The sequence below is a fragment of the Camelus bactrianus genome, chromosome 3 (genome assembly GCF_048773025.1).
Source record: "Camelus bactrianus isolate YW-2024 breed Bactrian camel chromosome 3, ASM4877302v1, whole genome shotgun sequence".
Classification (NCBI taxonomy): domain Eukaryota; kingdom Metazoa; phylum Chordata; class Mammalia; order Artiodactyla; family Camelidae; genus Camelus; species Camelus bactrianus.
The window spans coordinates 112,948,889-112,962,778 of NC_133541.1; the positions used below are offsets into that span (position 1 = coordinate 112,948,889).

At 46.4% G+C, this 13,890-nt stretch overlaps 1 protein-coding gene and 1 non-coding gene across 5 annotated transcripts in view; one reads left to right on the forward strand and one right to left on the reverse strand.

Annotated features, from left to right (window-relative positions):
• SGCD (sarcoglycan delta) overlaps positions 1 to 13,890 on the forward strand; it is a 543,119-nt gene that overhangs the window by 502,908 nt on the left and 26,321 nt on the right. The gene's annotated exons all lie outside the window — the stretch shown is intronic.
• TRNAA-GGC (transfer RNA alanine (anticodon GGC)) lies at positions 4,779 to 4,851 on the reverse strand. Its single transcript has one exon. It is a non-coding gene; the product is annotated as a tRNA-Ala (tRNA).

Below are 13,890 nucleotides of genomic sequence, written 5' to 3' on the forward strand. Positions count from 1 at the left end.
AAGTCTGAGATAGACTGGAAGAGAAATGACATTTTTGCTCTTCCTTGGAGGTCTTGAATTTACAATAACCCATCCATTGTAATAATTCAGAAAACTGTTATTAAAAACTTCTGCATATCAAATTCCATCATAGGCATCCTTAATATGATAGTTAATCAAAGTAGGTACTTTTTATTCTCATAAAGTTGCAATTTCTAAATCGAGCCATCTTCTTCTCACAATAATTTTATAGGTAGGTTGCTAAAGAAACCTACTTGTGATAATAGAAAAAAGAATAGGTATGAAAAATTGTATTGTTTTAAAGAAACCTGCTACCCTTTTCTGAGGGAGATTTTTATGCCCATGTCAGGAATCACATGATTTATGCTGACCAATGAAGTGTGAGTAAAAGTGACAGATGCTGCTCTCAGCAGAATCTTTAGGGGCTTTTGCTTGGTTCTGTCATTTTCTCTCTTCTGCCGTCGTATCAGAAAATTGGTTTTGTTAGCCATTGAAATGCTGGGTGGTTGTTACTGCAGCGTAACTTGGCCTAAACCCACTGATGCAAAGCTGAAGATTTCAGAAGATATTGCATCAAGAAATGTGATTATGCTCTCAGTCTAGAAATAGCCTTGTGAGCCCCTCCCAACTGAAGGTCAGAGACATGTAGCCTGTACCAATTAGGAAAAACTCAATATTCTGAGTGTGGGCACCGAGCTGTGTGTGACTAGCTGGCATCGATTCTGCCTAGACGTCACATACGTCTCAAAGAAGATGAGTTTCTTTGTCATGACTTCGTGATCACAGGTATTGAATAGTCCCTTATCACTTCACTTCTACGATTTGATTTTGTGTCTTGGCCAGTCCTTTAATAGTGATGTGACTTAGATCTTGCCCTTCATCATGATTTTGCAGTACCTTGTTTTTATTCACAGTGAGTTCAAATATGTTTACTAAAATACTCCAATCAACCTGATGCAGTCATGTTCAATTTTAGCCGGTAGTCTAAAGCAAAAGCCACTTGAAGGGTATATTTAAACCCTTACTTTCCCCTATTTCTGTGAAGGATACAGTGGTATAGTGTATTATCTATCTTCTGGGTTTAAAAATCTCAAATTCTATGTTATGTATAGCCAGTACGGTTTCCAACCTGGAATAAAAAGCAAATGGACCTGTTCATTTATTTAGAACATTTATTCATATGGAGAGCATAGATCTGCCCCTTAATGTGAAGTATCACTATCCTCCACCCTTCTCCTTCTGCTGATGTCTCAGTTATGGGAGGAGTGCTAACTGCACGACGAGGCTTCAAGGTAGTGGCAGCTGAGTCCTTGTCGTTCTCCACCTACACTGACATCTGCCAAGATGCCTTCATTCGTCCAGATCCCAGGTCATCGCTGCAGGCAGTGTAGTACTGCGTCCCCTGATCCCGACAGTACGACCTCCACTTTGTCCACTCTCTGTGACCCGGGCCTGCTGCCCTTAGGTGGTGGAACCTTTTGCTCCCTCTGGTGCCACGCTCAGAGGCACACTGAATTGCCCTCGGTCTGTCTGTGGGACCCGCCTGGCAACCACTTCTTCCTGGGCGCTTGACAATTTGCTAGTCTTTCCTGGGGAGGGGGGTGGGAGTACATGTTCCTTCTGCCCTCAAATTCCCCAGACTTACCTGGAGCTTTCAGTGGTCTGCCCGTCCCCGCACTTGGACTTGCCTGGGGCATGAAATAGGGGCGAGGACCCATGCTCAGGAATTCTTCGTTGTCTAACCATCTTCTCCTGTGCTGTACCCCTTTCTTCCTTTATCCAGGAAGTTGTCGATTCAGTCTGGTGATAAGTTGCTTTGACCCTTCAGCTGGTCTTTGAGACCTGCTGTTTATGCTCTGACTAGTCCTCTTGAGATCTGAAAGCCAAGAACGTGACTGTCTTCCTGCCTGCATACTGCTGTGTCATTCCTTGCTTTGAAGTAGTTTGTATAGAATACTGTGCCTGTTACCTAAGGAGGAAAAAGGGTTCTGGGATAAGAGGAAGTAGCATGTGCTCCAAAAAAGCACAGTCATTATTATTATATCAAGATACTGTTCTAACACAGAAATGTAGATGTCAATATATTTGTAGTCATAGATTACACAAAACACAATTTGGGGCTTTTGGTCTATAGCATCTTTTCATCAAAGGCCAGACACTTCTGCATGGAAATTAATACTTGTTTTCATTGTTCTTTCCATCTATTCCTGTCTGCAGACTAGAAGGTGTTTAAAAGAGTATTACAAATCTCTGGCAACCAAAATGCATTGAAACACGTTATCTGGTTTCATGCCTACTCTGTTCCATGAAAGTATTTCTCTAGAGTCACATCCTCTTCTTTTATGTTAATTATTAGTCCCAGTAAAGAGTCCTTGAATGTACTCAAATTGTACATGTTTTAGTACATTACCAGATCTTACAGTCAGGACCGATCTTTAGTCTTTCAACAAGCTAAGTTTCACGGTTATTCTCAGTAATGGGTGTTACAGTTATCCTGGGTAACTTAAAAGAATACAGCCAAAACGAACACAGTCAAATGAAGAATCAAAAAGAACAAAACGAAATGAATGTGAAGCATTTGTTCCTTGCTTATGAAAATTACCTTACATTTATATTTTATGATAAATAATTACTCCTTTCCTTTTAGAGGTGATCTTCACAGGAGAAGAAATCTGAGCTAGATTATTGGACAAGCCATTAATGATGGAGATTGAGTCAGTCATGGTAAATGGTCATGACAGGGAAACTAAAAAATAACCTTTAAATGTCATTTTTTTTTTCAAATGAGAATTGTATACTTGAAAAAACAATTAAGGTTATAAAAAGGGGGTTGAAGTTTGGCTGTATCATGAATAAACAACGCATTTTATTTCTCTGAGCTGTACTTTTGTCAACAGTAGAAGTTTGGACTATGTCAGTGTTTCCCAAAGTGTGGCACGCATACCCCTGTGGGGTGACTGGACGGAATTTTAGGTGATATATTAAATCATAGAGTAACAAAGCCATTCCGTCTCAACTCTGCCATCCTGATCAGGGCAAGGCTAAAGTCTTGTTGGTGCCTGTGGGAGTTACTGGTGTTACCTCAGTGTTACTTCTACCTTTTAAACCAAGAGAACTTGAACTCAGAGCATTTTGGTATGTAACAGTTTTTAGGTAAAACATTGTTGTATTTTTATCGTATTAACTCCTTGCCTGTCTTCTTCGGGACAAGGAATGTTGATTTCCCATTTATGGTGGTAGAACAGAGTTGCCTTTTTAAGAAAGGTGTTCGTATAAAAAGACAATGAGGAAATAGGGTGGACAGAATGTGCATGGCTGTATTTTTAACACCATTAGATAGGTGCTCCAGAAGGACTTTTCTGAGAGTCCAGCTCTGTGTTTTGTTTCGTCCTGGCTTTGGCCAAGGTGAAAGGCAGCACGGTGCAAGCTGGGCTCCCCACCTCCCCTTCCAGGCAGGAAGCAGAGTGCAGAATGGCGAAACACGCTTCAGACTATAAACAGGGCACATCTTTTGAATGACAGCATTACTTCAAGGTTTCAGCAGCTGGATGCACACACACAGCAAACATATAAATGGATGTCTTCAGGAGTAGATGCCAGATTTGCATGAATTTGCAGGATGCAGCATTGGTCTTTAAAGGTGTTTTTTTTTGTTTTGTTTTGTTTTGTTTTTTTGGCTTGTTTTTGAATGGGCAGAAGTGAGCAGATGGGAAAGTTGCCAGACTAGGTATAGACCCTGGGATATCCCTAAATTCAGGACAATTTGCGGAGGTCACAAAGACCACGTGGTGACCAAAACAGTAAGTAAGAGCCTGAATCCGCAGCGTTGTTCCACCATGAGCACAGCAGTGAGCCAGCCACAAACACACTTTGGAGTTTTATTGAAAGGAGCAGAGGGTTTCAGTGAGGACGAGACGGCCCTACCTTCCCCCTCCCTCATTCACCTGGCAGTGAACATCCTCTCTGTGCAAACAACATTGTAGTGAAAGAACCTACGTGAATATAAAGTACACAGCAGTTAGAGTCAGAATAACTGAAAGCATCATCAGCTCCACTTTGGGAGAAAACCCGGCAAGGACCAGGGGAAAGGGGCCTGTGGGGAAGACAAAGATTGAGAAGACTGAGGTCTTGGGGGAAGAATTCAGAGCAACATGGAAAGGATGTAAATGATCGTGTACACTTGAGAGCTTCTGGGGAACTGGTTTTTTTCTTCCTCTGAGTCACAACTGCTATAAACAATGAATTGTGTTCTTTCACATCTATCGTTCCTTCCTTTTTTCACCCATCAGCAACACTGCCAGGCAAGAAATTTGGGTGTGGAAAGAGCAGAACTTCATTCTCTTGGTTATCTGTGCTGTGCGCTTGGGGTGCAACAAGAGGGACTTCCCTGCTGCTTATCTGATTTCCCCTTTATTCTGGTGAGTTGGGAAGAGAACACGGAGAGCAGACTACGTCTCTCAAATCCAACTTCACACCCCCCAGCCATCAGGGACTTTTGAGAGAAGCACTTGAGAAGTACGGAGAAAAAAATCCAGGCTTTGTAGTGTTCAAGCCCTCATGTAATATTGCCGCTGTGGGCCTTGGGGAATGAGTTCTTATTTCTTAAACTCTCCCCTCCTTATCAGCTTTGTCCACGGAGGATTCCAGGAGGTGATTCTAGCCTGATGGTAGGACATGCCTAGAATCTGGATTCTTTTCTCCATGCCTTTCTAAAGTTTGTTTGTTTTTGGAGGGGAGGTAATTAAGTTTACTTAATTATTTAAAAAAAAATTTTTTAGAGGAGGTACTGGGGATTGAACCCAGGACCTCATGCATGCCAAGCATGTGCTCCACCACTGAGCTATACCCTCCCCTCTCCATCCCTTTCTTACTGGTTTCAACAGTAGATGAAGTCAGGAGATTTTTTTTTTTAAGTGTTTTTCAAAATATGCACACATTTCTGTATAGACCAAGGCTTGACAGGAACTTATGCTCAGTAAATACTCAATGAACAATTGTATGCCCTTGCCAGGCCTGACACCCTTAGGAGAGCAAGTTAAATATGCCTCTTGGAGAAAACAAGTATTTTTTGGCCCGGGGTCAGTTATCACTTGGTCACACCAGGTCACACCAGGTCACACCCTTCCAAAACACCTACACTTTCCAAATCCAGAGCAATATCCTAGGATGTTCTACAGTGTTGTTGGCCCTGTAGAGGTGAGGTTCTGCCCTGCTGTAGTCAACTCTGCTAGGGCAGTATGCACGGCTTCCAGCCAACGTAGCATTAAGTTCCTCCAAATGTATCTTTCAATAACTATCTCCCTCACAGAGTGGGCAGAGATAAGAGACATAATGAAGTAGAGAGGGGGGAAAAAAAAAAAGCAGCTGAAGCATGCGTCCCTGGCAGCCGTCGGCGTCAACAGAAGTACGTACTTTTAATCCCTCGTCTTTTGCTGGCGGATGACCCTCTGCGTCAGCAGCGGTGTAATCGCTCCACTTTACCTCTTGCCGAGACTTCCGGGAGATGTCCCCCGCCCTGGCCTTTCTTGGCTTGGTGAGAGAGCCCCTGGAAGCTACTATTTCAGCTGTAATCCAATACATGCATGTTTTAAAAATCAGGCTGTTTGTTTTAATGACTTCCTGAAACTCCCCAAAGGGAAATGCATCATAAATAAGTATCTCTTCAGAGGTGCTTGGAGCCTCCTAGTCTGGCCAGGTGTTGCAGGAAGGGATAACACTGCAGACTCAGCAGATCTTGAAGGAACAGTTCAGATGACCTGTTCGTACTCAAGAGTGTTACAGGAGTCAGATAAGACAGTCATTATTAATCAGCTTATATTAGATAAATTAAAGTTTATTTTATCAGGCAACATTATCTTCCCACTTACCAATTCCACTCAACTTTCCTATTAAGTGGAAAAATGTTGAATGCAAATAGAAGAAACTAGGCAGACTCAGGTTAAGAAAAAATTAAGAGTATTTGTAAAGTTACTGGGTTTCTCCCAGAATCTAAGACCAGCGTTCAATTTCTCAAGAAATTGGTACCAGGATCAGGGCTCTGCTCAGTCTGCTCTCACAGCTCATCAAGCTACGGGGCAGGATGAGCCAGTGTTGCCATGGTCCACACCACGTCCTTGCTTTGGCACGTGCCCGTCCCTTAGGCTGGCAAGGCCCTTCATGCTCCTTCAGGTTGGCGTCCCCATCCCCTTTCCCAGAATAGCCTGGTTCTCCAGCCAGTTGCTCTCTGTCCCCTCGCTACTCCTTTGGAAACTATCTTGTTTATTACCCTAAACTTGAATATAAGTTTCATGAGGAGCTTGCTCACCTCTGTAGTCACATCATCTAGACATTGCCTGCACACAGTAGGTACTCAGTAAATGTTGGCTGAATGAATATAGAAATACAGGCTTGGCTGCTACCATTATGGGTCATCAGGCAGTTGAAAAGGAAAGCTCTGTGAGCTAGCAGAGACTCCCCAGAACGTCCAGAACCACCTGGCTACCTTAACCGACCTCCAGTACTTTCTCAAGTAAGCAAGAGGATGCCCATCACACGCAGGCCCTGCCTTCGTGCTGCTCAGCCCTAAGCCCTTTACCAGTCCAACGCCAACTCACGGAGCCGAGTCACTGTGCTATTCACAGAAGACCAGGGCACGGGTCCTGAATCAGGGCAAATCCGTGCTCCAGGTATCTCTTCACCCCAACACACATGAGAGGAATCACCAAGCTTGGGCTCAATATTTGCAGTCAATCCCCATTATTCTTGGATGCCTTATTTGTGAATTCCTCTACTTTCTGAAACTTTTTACTTGTAATTCAAAAATCAACACTTCCAGTGGACTTCGTGGGCAAGTGCAGAGCAGTGAAAAACGTTAGTCACTCAATGCGTGTGTTTCCAGCTGAGGCTGAACTAGGTGATTTTCTGCCTTACTGTTTTAGCTCTTGTGCTATAAACATGTGTTCTTTTTGGGGTCTATTTGCTGCCCCCCTTTAGTGACTTCAGTGACTGTTCGTGACTTTGCTGTCCACATGGCCCCCAGGCAGAGTGCCGAAGCGCTGCCTAGTGTTCTTAAGCACAGAAGGTTGTGATATGTGCCTTATGGAGTAAATCCGGGTGTTAACCAAGCTTCATCAGGTGTGAGCTGTAGCGCTGTCCATGAGTTCAAAGTTAATGAATCAACAGTATATATTAAATACAGTGTCTTTAAACAGAACACAAGGCAAGGTATTGATCAGGTGACAAAAATGGTATGACCTGAGGCTCACAGGATAGAACCTGTATTTCCTCCTAGGAGCAATGGTTCAGTATGTGTAATTTCATTGTTCGCAGTGACTTTATAGAACATAACTATCAACTATCATGAGTAATGAGAATCAACTGTATGTCTTACTCTAGTGAGACTGACTTCAAGGACTTATCGTACCCATTTTATTGATTATATCAAGCAGGCCTTCCCAATGTTTGCTTGAAACATATCTTTGTTGTTTTCAAAACAAGCCATTCAGAACACACATCTTTGATGAAGAGTGTGCACCCGTTCGATGAATCATTTGTTTTCTTTTGCCACTTGCCTGAGTTCATCGCCGGTCACTGGCGTCAAGCTCGTGAGAACTGTATCTACGTCCATGAATACTTGGGGCTAATAATACTCTGCTTTTCTATTGCCGACTAGAGAAAAAGAGATTGTATTTTTCACAGTTCACTGTTGACAGGCCCGGGAAGGGGCTCACTGAGCTGTGAAAGTTGACATTAGGTACACAGCCACTCAATCCACATGGCAGTGAAGGTCCATGAAACGTGTACGTTCTTTATAATGTGTCTGGTCATTCAGCATATTGCCTGTCGCTTGCCTTGGACCAAAAAATAATTAGGAGGTAATTGTGGGAAGGGCAAGATCGGGGGTAGATCAGATGAATAGTGAACATTAAATTCAGTGGAATCTTCTTACACTGAGTCTGGAAGAAATGGAAAGGACAGGAGATGGTAGCCTTTAAGGCGGGAAGAAGCTCATTGGCAAAGGGCGATTTGGTTGGTGAAGCCAAATTTCAGACTCCGTGAGGATTATGCAGGGACAACTGGAAAGAGAGGTAGACGCGTCACGCTTGCGTGTGTAGGATGTACAAATTGCCTCCTTCGGGGGCCAGGCTTGGCTTGGTCCTCACGCTGGCTTCTCCCCGTCCTGAGTGACTAATTCATGTCGCCACTCCCTCATCAATCTGGCCTCACTCGGCAAACGTCTGCTTGGAGTGGCTGTGGGAGCAGCCGAGGTCCAGGTCTGGGGACGCTGCAGAGGGTGAAGGCCAGGTCTCTGGACTCGGGTATAAGAACGCCCAGGTTCGACTTACAGTCCTGCCGCCTACTGCCCGTGCAGCCTTCGCCCCGTCAGGCCACCTGTCAGGCGTAAAGCACAGATGGCACCAGCGCCCACCTCGTCGGGCTGCCGTGAGGGCTGAAGGCGATAATCTTCCTATCGGTGCTTTGCGCAGTGCCTGGCAGAGAGGGAGTCCTCGTCGGAGAAACAGAAGCGGGGCGGCCGTGCCAATATGTCCTTAGCAAGGAAAGAGTGGTAGACGAGGAGGTGGGCGGGCCAAATCCTGCAGGGCTCAGAGGTGGCCAAAGTAAGGATTTTACAACTAATTCTTAAGTGCATTTAGGAAGCCTCTGCGTGGTTTTAAGAAGGGCACTGACAACACGTTTAGAAGAAAACAGTGTTAGTTCTAATATCATTTTTGCAAGGCACTTGTAACTAGAAACAGTGTAACCTAGCCTGACCCCTTTCATTCCCTTCACTTCTGACCGGCCTCTGAGCCACCGTGCAGTGTCCCTCCATAGTCCGACGTAAGAGGGACCGCCAAGCTGGCCCCCTGCTGATGACAGGTGCTGGGAGAGGAAGTATGTACCGTAACTGACACCTAGGGTGCGCTCGCCTGCATGGGGCTCACAGTGTTCTATTCAAAGGTCACCTTGGAACCGCCTTCTAAAATTTTATTATCCCCCTTTTATGGAGGAGAGACTGAGGCTGGAAGTCTCACAGGTGGGATTCAAATGCGGGTTGTCTGCTGGAGGGTGCCGTGGCCTCTCCCCGTTTCCACAGGGAGCCTGAATGCGATGCAGTGACAGCCCTGAAGTCAGGCAGTGCCGTAGCTCGTACCTCTGTGCCTCAGTGTCCCTATCAGAAAAGTGGGGCCTAACACCACCGATTTCCACTGGTGAGCCATCAGTGATGTATGGATGCAGAGTGGTCCACACGGGGCTGGACACCTAGGAATGGTTCCATCCGTGCTCCACGGTTCTCTTTCGTCCGCTCTGTTGCCCGTCTGCTGGTGTGCTCTTGGCGTCTAGTGCACTGAGGTTGTGGCATGTTTTCATTTGTTTCCTGAAAAGGCAGCTCCTTTCCATTAAGCAGCTGCCTCGTTGTTTCCAAGACAGTGTCTTGCATGCAGAAAACATAGCCCATCCCTCCGCAAAGAGCTGTGTCGTTCCGTGGCTGCTAACCGCCACCCTGGGTGGAGGTGGATGGGGGAGCTGGGCCCCAACTCCTCCTAAACTAGTTCTCACCCAATCATGCTTTTTAATTAAACCTTTCAGGGTTTAATTAGGAAACGACCCGAGTCATCTTTACTTCTGAAAATCTGTTTGTGGTTTGGCTTAATTACGTGGTGAGATGTCATATGATTTCTCCTCGTGTGTGAAATTAATCCACCAAATATTTAAAGAAGGAAAACCTCTAAAGCACTGACCTGGGCATCCGGCTGACAGCCAGTATACAGCTGGAAGGAGTTCCACTTAAAGGAATGCTCGGAAAAGCCGGGCAGGTTTTCAGTGGTCATTTTATACAGGGTACGTCAGAGATAACGGCCTCTTAACCAGTACGTCTAATCATGCAGCCTTTAATGGTGCCTCGTTACAAGGAGAAACAAATGTAGCTTCTCATCAGAGTACTTTACTCCAGTTCCAACTCCCCCCCAAGCTCGTACACGCTGTTCTCCAGCGACATCCTGCTCTGTCCCTCCCCGGAACCACCAGACTCCTTTATGCTTCAGTGGCTTTGTACATGACACAGCCCTCCCTGCAGTGCCTGGTCCTCTGCATCTCTGTATTAACCCTGTCTTTATTTTCTGTATTCCGATGTCTTGACATCACTGAATCTTGCTGGGAGGGACTACTGCCCCCTCCCCCGGCAAGGGTGAACTGATTCCTAGAGATAGCAGGCAGCTCACCAGCCCGCAAGCACATCTTTCCTGTGCAAACCGACCAATCTGGAGTCTATACCATCCCCACGCCTCCTCCTCCCCCTTTATCTTATATTCTGGACCACTCTCTCTCTGCTCACATCACCCCAGGACAACTCAAGACAGCCCCTATTCCCCAGGACCTGCTGAGAAAATTCAGACTAGCTACCTTTCCCCTGTCTTGCCCATTCCTGCTGCCCACGGAAGCCCCAGAAAACGCTCTTGCCCTTGTCTTCCCTCACCCCTCTGCTTCCTGACTCACCCTGACACTCCCCCGAGCGGCCCCCGCAGCGGGGCATGGCATGCCTCGTGTGTCTAGGGACCTGTGACTATAATAAGCATTTTCCTTCATGATAGCCATTTCAGTGTCTGTGAGTCTCAGCGTTCCTGGTTAAAACAAATCTCAGGGACAATTAAAAAAGCATCTTTCTAAAAGGGCAGCTCAGAGGCACTCAAATAGGTACGCCTTCCCCATTCCTCTTGCAAAGGTGGTAATACAGACACACGTGTCTCCCTCCTCATCAGGCTGAGCATTCCCAGATTCCGTGTCATGTTCATCTCTGAACGCCCAGCATTTAGCGCAAGGCCTGGCGTGTTTGTGTACGGAGCAGACACGAGGAATCAGTGGATGAACTGAAACCAACACAGCCTGCCAGGCTGGATCCATTAGTAGAAGAAGCATTGAACAGTGCAGTGTGGGTATTTCCCTAACTCTCCTGAACCCACGTGGGGCAGTGTAGCTTGGTGGTTCAGAGCACAGCTTGGGGTCCAGCGTCAGCGCCCAGTCCCAGCTCTGCCACGTCCTCCCCCCATGGCCTTGGTCCGAGTATTTCACCTCGGTGGGCTTTGCTTTTTTCATCTATAAAATAGACATGCTAGGCGTCTCTATCCCCAAGTGGTAGATTAGAAAAGGCCACAATTCTTTTCACAAACTCTTTCCTCGACTGCTATCTCCTGCCCTTCCTTTACCTCCCGACGCCTCCTTACCCCTGACATCATACAAAGGCCACTCCTTGAGAGAAACCTTCTCTGCCTGCCTTTAATTAGGGCACATCTCCCTCATGCAGAAGTCTTTAACCCTCCACCCTTCTCCTTAGTAATATTTGCTGTTACAATTTTTCTCCAACCGTCATGGCTTGTGAATATGGTGTCTTTCCCATCAGACCGTGTATGAGTCATGTTTCTCCAGAGCAGCATAACCAAGAGGATGTGTGCACAGTATGGAGAGAGGATTATTTTTAGCAATCAGTTCACACAGTACTGGAAGTTCGGCGTATTCAAAATTTGCAGGGTTGGCCGGCAGGCTGGAGACCCAGGGGAGAGATGCAGTCTGAGTCCTAAGGCAGTCTGCTGGCAGGACGTTCTCTTCTTCCAGGGAGCTCTGCCTTTGTCTTGTATTAAGGTCTGTGACTGATTGGGTGAGGCTCACCCACATTATGGCGAGTCACTTGCTTTGCTCACAGTCCACGGATAGGTTAATGTGATCGAAAAAATACCATCTTGACAACATCGAGAAAAATGTCCAACCAAGGCCCTAAGTGCCTTGGCCTAATCAAGTTGATAAAAAGAAATTAACGATCATAGACTAACCTGCAGGAAGGCAGGATTCAGTCTAACGCGGCTACCTGTTAAACCTGGCACGTCATGTGCCCTGAGCAAATCATGAGTGACCACAGAGCACGGCAGGGTGCGGTCCCGAAATGCCCAAGTAGTGGTCCAGGGTGTTATTCTTCACAATCCAAGCTTTCTTTTTAATTGAAGTATTCTTTTTCATACTATTTCATTATAAGTTATTACAAGCTATTGAATATAGTTCCCTGTGCTCTACAGTAGGCCTTGTTTTTTAATCTATTCTGTATATAGTAGTTAGTATCTGCTAATTCCAAACTCCTAATTTATCCCTCCCCATATCCTTTCCCCTTTGGTAAGTGTCAGTTTGTTTTCTATATCTGTGAGTCTGTTTCTGTTCTGTAAATAAGTTTATTTGTGTCATTTTTTTTTTTAGATTTCACATATAAGTGATGTCATACGATATTTGTCATTTTCTATTTGACTTACTTCACTTAGTATGATAATCTCTAGTTCCATCTATGTTGCTGCAAAAGGCATTTTCTTTTTTATGGCTGAGTAGTATTGCACTGTGTGTGTGTGTGTGTGTGTGTGTGTGTGTGTGTGTGTGTGTGTGTACACATATATACATATACACACACCACAGCTACTTTAGCCAGGCACCTGTTGATGGACATTTAGCGTGTTTCCATGTCTTGGCTGTTGTAGATAGTGCTGCAGTGAACATTGGGGTGCGTGTGTCTTTTGGGACTAGTGTTTTCTCCAGACATATGCCCAGGAGTGGGACATAATTGCACCTTTAGTAGTGTCAAGATACAGAGAGGCAAGAGCCAGGACTAGGACCTTAACTGGCTCCCGTGGAGGAAAGCAGGGTTCTCAGAACACGCAGTCATCATGGCTGTCCTTGTAAGGTCTCTGATGGGGAGGGTGGCAGGCAGAGGAGACAACAGGTGGAAGGAAGGGCATAGGACCTAGGCACAAAGGACAAGGGTAGTCGAAGGGACACTGTCTGTTTGAAGTGTTCCTTAGGCACCTCTGTACTGAAAGGCTCCCCTTGGCCCCCTTTTTTCTAGGATCTTACCACAAACACTTCCCAGGAAGGGGGCCCCTCCAGATGTGTTACTGCTCCAGCCACACTGATTCCAAATGCTTTAGGTTCCTAGTAATCCCAGAAGCTCCACCGCTTCCTCTGTCTGCATGAAGGCGATGGGAGAGGCCGAACTTTGAGAGCCCTTGGGGAGCCAACAGAGGCCACATCTGTATCCATTGCTTTTTTCTGGGAGCCTTTCAATAATCAGTCCCCGAGCACTAATTCAACGACCGTGTATTGGCAAGTAGAAGCTACAGACCTTAGAACTAATGAACTAGTGTCAGGCAAATGCCAGGGAGGGGAAAAGTAGGGTAAGTGGGAAAGTGAGCCCCTGGGGAGGACCCTAAGGTGTGACTGGTGGTCAGAGACCCTCTCTCTCTCCCAACCGCTGTTTGGAGCAGGTGTCTGAAGGAAGCAAGGGAACGAGCTGTGTGTAGCTTTGGGGGAGTGTGGTCCGAGCAGGGGCAGCTGTGCATGCGAAGGCCCTGAAGTGGGGCAAGCTCTGCGTGTTCAGCACGGAGCAAGCCCACTGAGGCAGCTCAGAGCGAGCAAAGGGATGGGCATTCAGCAAGGCGTGTGCAGAAGCCGCAGGCGCTGTGAGGCATCGTGTCTGACGGTGAGGGCTGGAGTTCCTGTCCCGGCTCGCTGGCTACCACTTACGGGTTTGGGGCCCAGCAGTGCAGTCAGGGCTTCTCAGAGTCAAGAGGGATCCAGCAGAGGGCGCCCTGCAGCACCCTGCAGCACCCTGATCCCAAAGTACGTTCTTCTAGGGACTTCTTTTCTCATCTACTCAAATGGGTCCTTTGTTCCTAAGGCCCGCGTGCCAAGAACTTTGGCTCACATGTGCCACCGTTGAATAATTTTGTCTTCTGGGAGGAGAAAAGCAGGGAGACCAGTCAAAGAGGTTCTTGCAAAAGCCAGGGAAGATAAGATGTTGGCCTGGCCCAAGGCGGTAGCGCCAGACCTGCTCGCGGCTGTTGAACGGGTTTCTACCTGCCTGTGTTTCTAACCCCCTCTGCC